Below are 6,946 nucleotides of genomic sequence, written 5' to 3'. Positions count from 1 at the left end.
GTGACTCCCATTTTTTTGTCACACTCAAATCGTCAGATTATTGAAATGTACACTTTTCTCTATATAATTAACGTACCTTAATCTTAAATCTGATACGGCGCTATCGAGTTTGCTTGAGTCAGAAGGGTTGTTTTTTTTAACTAATCTGATCGGCTACCCTCAACGGCACTACTATGTTAACGGTCATATATATGGGCTACATTCAGAGTGCAAGGATTCTCCCTATAATAGTTTTCTGACGCGCTTGAGTAAAACGCAAAATCCCCTCTTGGGCTCCCCTACTATAGCCATTTCTACTATGGAACCCTAAAACATATAGTGAGATATGCTGGTAAGTTCACTTGTCGATAGGTTGTCATTGTCGTCTGGTTTGCCCGAAATGACGTGCCTAACAAACCGTAATGACTTGATAGTGATAGCTTTCACGATAGTGACATGTCGCTAATCGATTTCCTATCAAGTTATAAAAAATTAAGAGGAAGCAATTTGCTATGGGAAAAATCTACGTCTCTAAACTAGTAGTTTATACAGCGTGTAAATAATTTTGGACTCAAGATAATTCGCATCGCAGAACTAAATTTATACATTGTCTGGCTGCTGTGATTACGAAACACGGGGGCTACTACGAAATTCGAAAATCGAAGTTCGTATCGTACCGTCCCTCTCACTCTCGTATTAAATAATATAAGCGTCAGCGGGACGGCGAGATACGAAGTTCGAATTTTGCACTTCGTAGTACAGGCCCGAAGCACTATTCGACAACGCACAAGCGAGAACTTTTACACTCTACTCACGATAGCTATTTATTTGTATGTATATATCAAGGTTCGTCTTTTCAACCACTCCCGGTAGCCCAATAAGGATTTCTTGACAGACGAAATATTGCCAGAGCCGGATTATGTCAGCGCGGGGCCTGTAGCAAATTTTATCATGGGGCCCTTGATTTGCTTCAAGTTATAAGTTAGAAAAAAAATATAAATTTATGTTATATATTATGTAATATGTTAATAGCTTTTGCCCGCGGCTCGCCCGCATGGTATTCGGTTATCGCGCGCTGTTCCCTCGGGAACTGTGCATTTTTCCGGGATAAAAAGTAGCCTATGTCATTCTCGGGCCCATAAACTATCTCTATGCCAAAATCACGTCGATCTGTCGCTCCGTTACGGCGTGAAAGACGGACAAACACACAAACACACTTTCGCATTTATAATATTAGTATGGATGGATTAGGAACTAGGTATGCACAATCAGTGCAGTATGAAATTCTCAAGTACATAAAATTACTAGTACCCTGCAGTTAAAAGTTGCCCGCCCGAGAATTATCGAATCGAAATCAGCAGACATTGGATCGTCCAAAAATACGACAGGTACAAGAGTACTTTTCTTTTTCATTAATTTTACAAATCGTAATCCTGGCAACCAGTAAACGACTATTAATTACACGAACACCGAAATAAAATGAGTAAAGCACAAAACTAGACTTAAGCGCGGCTGTTATATCACTTACCTAGGCATGTCGAATAAGACTGTTTTACGATTGGAGAGGACGTGACACGCACGGTAATGTGTTAGAACACACACCAATCGCCATATACAAAACAACGAGTTATTACTTATAGCACTAATGCGTTACCGAGTGATGGTCGAGTAACACGCGATGAAAGTTGAACAAAAATTAAACACGTTACATAAGTTTGATACGCTTTATCTTTTTTCAATCTGTCTGTCAAAACTAAAGACTTTCGAAGTGTCGACTTAATTGTCATGGATGTGGAGAATGTATGCGTGCGAAAAACCTGTTAAAAATAATAACTGTGTATTTTCCCTCTTTGAGGAGAAAGCAGTAGGTATGATGACTAATGTCGAAAATTCGTCTGATATTTGTTTTTGTTTGTTCCCTTTGTTTTAGATAGGCTTTGAAGAAAGACGCGTAAGTACTTAATGCTTAAGGTTTTTAATTAGAAATACGTGGAAATTGATAAGTGGATACCTAATTACAGAGGGGCTAAGGGGGCTAACGAGCTATTGATAACTTTGATAAGGGACATAACAAGTTGCGGGTAAAGTACTCAAGTCTTGACTCTGGTGAAGTGAATAGATTTCGGTAATGTAATTGGTTACTTTTACTGTCAATTTAGGTTACGGGAAATAAGGTCTGACGACGAACGAAGCGAGGAGTGCGCTCGCTCGAGCCGAGCGATCGAGCCTCCGCGGCAGTGGCCGCCGAAACGACAAGACATTAATTTAGGATAAGTATTATAATTTAGACCCTGCCAGTGCTGATTATGTAAGTTGGTACGGGAAATAAAGAGATACGGCTGGTAGGTGAATATACTTAGCAGCTATCAAATCGAAGTGCTGAATCTGTTATGTAAGCTGTGTCTTCTGCGTCTATTCCTGCAGGCAGAAAGGTTAAGAACAGTTTGAATTGATATGCATGTGTATCGTTTGAAAGTAGATATGTAAAAACCCCTAGATAGCTCTAGAGCGGTACTAGGTAATAGACAATCATTAATCGGATTGCTTAGTCATTCGTTACGGGATTTATACCACGGATTTACAAGTTAGTCCACCTTTTTACTAATAGGATATCGACCATGTCGTAAACATTTAGTCTAGTAATTAGAAATGTCTCCACGAGGACAGGCAGAATATAGTTGGATTAGTTGATCGGAAAGCGTTCTAATAAATATCACACTGACATTAAAAAGTCACCTACGGGCATTTTTATGTTATAGTTTGACCGCTACCTAACCGTAGCTCTTCGGGTGGACCGATTTGAATTTTTGAGCGATGGATCTTAGACATGATTTAGGTTCAGTTTCCATCAGATCTGTCGCTGCGGTACTTAGACGCATAACTTTACTTTCTATATAAAATTTGAAACACCCATGTTGCTACTATGCATGGTATTCTCAGCATGATGCTGCAGCCAGCCAGAACACTAGTAGCTCTTAGAGCATCAGTGCTAGCAAAACAGCTGATGTCTATAAAAATAATTGTCGTGTTTGGATTCGTTATCAAATTGATTCTAATAATCGAACAGAGAGCTGATATAATATTCTTTAATAATAGCAATAAAATTCCTTTGATCACGCTTATGAGCAAAGGATTTAGTAGATATATATCAAAGATTATAAATTTATAATGCTTTGCTCAATTAGTGTATGCTGTTGCCGCGATTCATCTGTCGTTTATTTATGATATGGACGCAAAATTGGATTTAGTATAAAGTATCGCTAAGCGTCCCGCTAAGTTAATATTTAATAGCACTGTTAACCTTAACCCGACCGCTTAGGATACTTTATTTTAACTTACGGGAAATCAGCATAGGTAGAGATTGTAAAGCTCTCAGCAGCGTTTTTAGTTTTTATGTTAATTTCCACCTAAATTTCTTAATTTGACAGTCTTTTTAGAGTTCCGTTGTCCTACAGAACCCTTATGTTTCACCATGTCCGTCCGCAGCTGAGCTTAGAGCAAGTGCTAGAAAGCAGTGTTAAAGATTTAAAATCGACAGAGGGTATAACTTTTTTATTAAATCTGTTAAACAGCCCGATTACACCGCTTATAGTTTACATTATATATAATGCTTTAAGTGTATGTAGTTTCGTCATATCAGAATAAACAACTTCGTTTGACTGTCTTATTTATGATGGACGCATTGGATTTAACACGCTGCTCCCGTAGAATATAATAGCACTGATTAACGACCCTTAGGTACATTTTAAAGAAACAGAGGTGATTGTAAAGCTCTCAGTTTTTAGTAGTCATGTCATTAAAGCTATCTCAGAATTATGCATGATTTAATTTGACCCAAGGTTAATGTCAAGCGTGTAATTTATTCCTAACTTTGCCCAGGTAGTTACCTATTTAAACCAGCACCTTTTTGAACTGAATGTTGCTTGCTAGATGTTGCTCGCCTCGCGATTTCAACAACGAACATTCCCCCCCATACAGCCCACACATGCCCCGCGGGCAGTATACAATTTTCCGGGATAACAATTATCCTATGCCCTTCTCAAGGTCTCAAGCTACCTCTGTACTAAATTTCACAACGATCGACTTAGTGCAAGCGTAACAAACAAACAAATATACTCACTTTCACATTTCCCTTTTAGGATAGTTGTTAGGACAAAGGATAACTAAAAAAAAGGATAACATACTACTTTTATGAAATTTATATTAAATAATATGAATTATATATTGTCACTATATTATTACGAAATCTGCGAAGGTAAATGTGACAAGAAGACACAAATCACGAAGTGCAGGGCGTACCCCCCGACGTGATCCGTCGGGCTCTAACCAGTGCAGGGCGCTGGCTATTCTAGAACCGACCGGCCTTGATGATGGCAAGAGACCTGACGGCATGACGCTGGGTGCCATGGAAGATGGGACGGCCGTTGGTTTGGGACGCGACGTGCTCAGATACTCTGGCGCCGTCCAGCCTTCGTGGCACTGCAGCAAAGGCTGGCTCTGCTGCCAGTTCGGCCGACTCCTCAAGCGGCGCAAATACGCACAAATAAGTAGTGGGTACGTGTTTGCACCGTTTGAGGTAGAGACTCTTGGACCCTGGGGGGAGAGCACTCACAGAGTTTATAAAGAGTGCTGTAAAAGACTCGTGGAGCTCACGCGTGACCAGCAGGCTGGAACACATCTGGCACAGCGGATCAGCATTGCCATACACCGCGGCAATGCTGCCAGCCTTCTGGGTACGCAACCCACCGGCAGCGTGTTGGGTCAAATTTTTTACTTGTAATAAAGTTATATTTTTTTACTTGATAGTTTTAATTAACAAATAAATAAATTGAATCAAGAATTGCTAAGCCAGTTACGTCACGAAGTGCTAATACTTACATGACGTGGGCAATAATTTTAAACTATCATGTATACCTTTAATTACCAGGAGATATCATCGGCTGTATGGCGCCAGTAATCTACTATTAATTCATGTCCCGGCGCCTTTAAACTACCTATTCCCCGTCTTTGCATTAGCGGTAAGTCTAAGAAAACAATGCATAAAGTATTAGGTACGTTTTGCATAATAAGGGAGAGCGCGTAAACGCGTGAATGCTGGGCGATTAATTTATAGGGTGCTATTAAACAAATTAACTAAGTATTGGGACTTATTTTATTTTAACTTGGAGGATGGTCTTCTTCTGTTCATATACCTATATACATACATACGTACGTATGCTCGAAAAACATAGCCCTTCTACGGACAGTCGGTCAAAAAGTAAAGGCAACCCGATTGGAATCGAGTTGTTATGAATTCACGCCACGTTAGCGAACCTACACCATAAATCAGCTATTATCGCACAGACAAAACTCGCAATTAAATCAAATCAGGTATCGCACTACCTGCATCGCTGTAATAAATCAAAGCTTTCAACTGGTGCCAAATATTGTCCAGCCGCTGAATGGTCCTCCTACTCCGATCTTCAGCCCATCAGTCACCCGGCCAGTACGTTATGGAAACCACTGCCTACGCTCCCTTCACTCGCCGTTTTATCGAATTACCTGCCGCTGAACTGAAGGACAAACAACTATTAATAAACAAGTAAATACTGATGCAACTTATGTTATGAATAGTTGCTATTTAACTACCGCTTTTTAATGTCGTTTATGTAAACTAATTGTTGTTCCGCAAAACACTGTCCAAAATTATCTATGGTTCAATTCAAGCACAATTTTAGGCAACCCTGATAGAGAAGCGCGGGCTAGATATCATGTCTTCAGATACAACACGTCGCTGGTGTGTAGGTACATACGTTTGCGTTACTTGATGTCAGGTATAAAATTCAGGCAATTCGGTGGGAATCGATCTCTTGTCATTACAACACTCGCCACTGCACAGTAGTCACATATTTGAAATTAACTTTTTTAAATTTTTAGATCCGTTTTAGTGGACTGGACCATTTGGCGTTGTCTTGGATAAGTCTATCCAGTTGGTCCGAGACGAACATAATAGCATATACTCGTAAAATATCTATTCAACTACATCAAAGTTCTCGTTATTGGTAGTGCTTGGCCTGAATAAAACTCAACTAAATAGGCGAGTGCCGTCCCGCCTGCGCCGGCGCCGCGACTTGTCGACGTAATGTATTGAGTATTTTAATTGCGACCGACCCAATATCATGTCGTTTATAACCATTGAATTAATAGTTAAAATACGATCGTTGGCGATACGTCTGGCATTGGTAGCCAATCAATGAATGCATAATACTTTGTAAATCTCTAAGTACTTACCTACTGTTATTAGTAAATGCATAGGAGAAGATGACAGTTACGTTTACAATAGGAAAAGCCTTTTGAGAGCCAAATCCAATTTACTTAACTTAGGAAAAATTCAGTTCCATCAACTTAGGTACTAAATAATTTGGCTGACTCTTTATTTGAGATCTGTAAAATATGTTTCTCTGCGGTTTTAAAATAAGCAAATCGGCGGAAATTTGACATCCTTATTAAAATTATTAAAATAACCGACTTGCTTTAACATTGTATCTCATAACTTTTTTGCAGTAGGTACTCGTATAAGAACTGCGTTGCGAGGCGATAATGTTTTATCAAAATTTTTTTAGCTGTCCTTAGGTCATCGGTTCACAGATTTGTCAAACCAGCATTTTTTGGCTACGAATGAACTCATCTAACACAAGTACGCCCTCTTCCCTAATTATATATTTTTTTGTAATGCAGTATGCCTTCACATAGCTTTATATCAATGATACGAATTTGAATGATATCGGCTATAGGACAGTGGCATGCCCGCCCCGCTATTTGCATACTGCAGGGCTACTACGAAATTCGAAAATCGAAGTTCTATCGTCTCGTTCCGTCCTTCTGACGCTTATACTATTTAATACGAGAGTGAGAGGGAACAGGCGTCTAGACTAGACACATATTTCTTCCATGCGCCACACATTTCAGTCTGCTTTTTCTTTTTTTA

The sequence above is a fragment of the Choristoneura fumiferana genome, chromosome 20 (assembly GCF_025370935.1).
Source record: "Choristoneura fumiferana chromosome 20, NRCan_CFum_1, whole genome shotgun sequence".
NCBI classification, from domain to species: Eukaryota; Metazoa; Arthropoda; class Insecta; order Lepidoptera; family Tortricidae; genus Choristoneura; species Choristoneura fumiferana.
The sequence above is the reverse complement of the archived record's forward strand: the minus strand, read 5'-3'. Positions refer to the sequence as shown.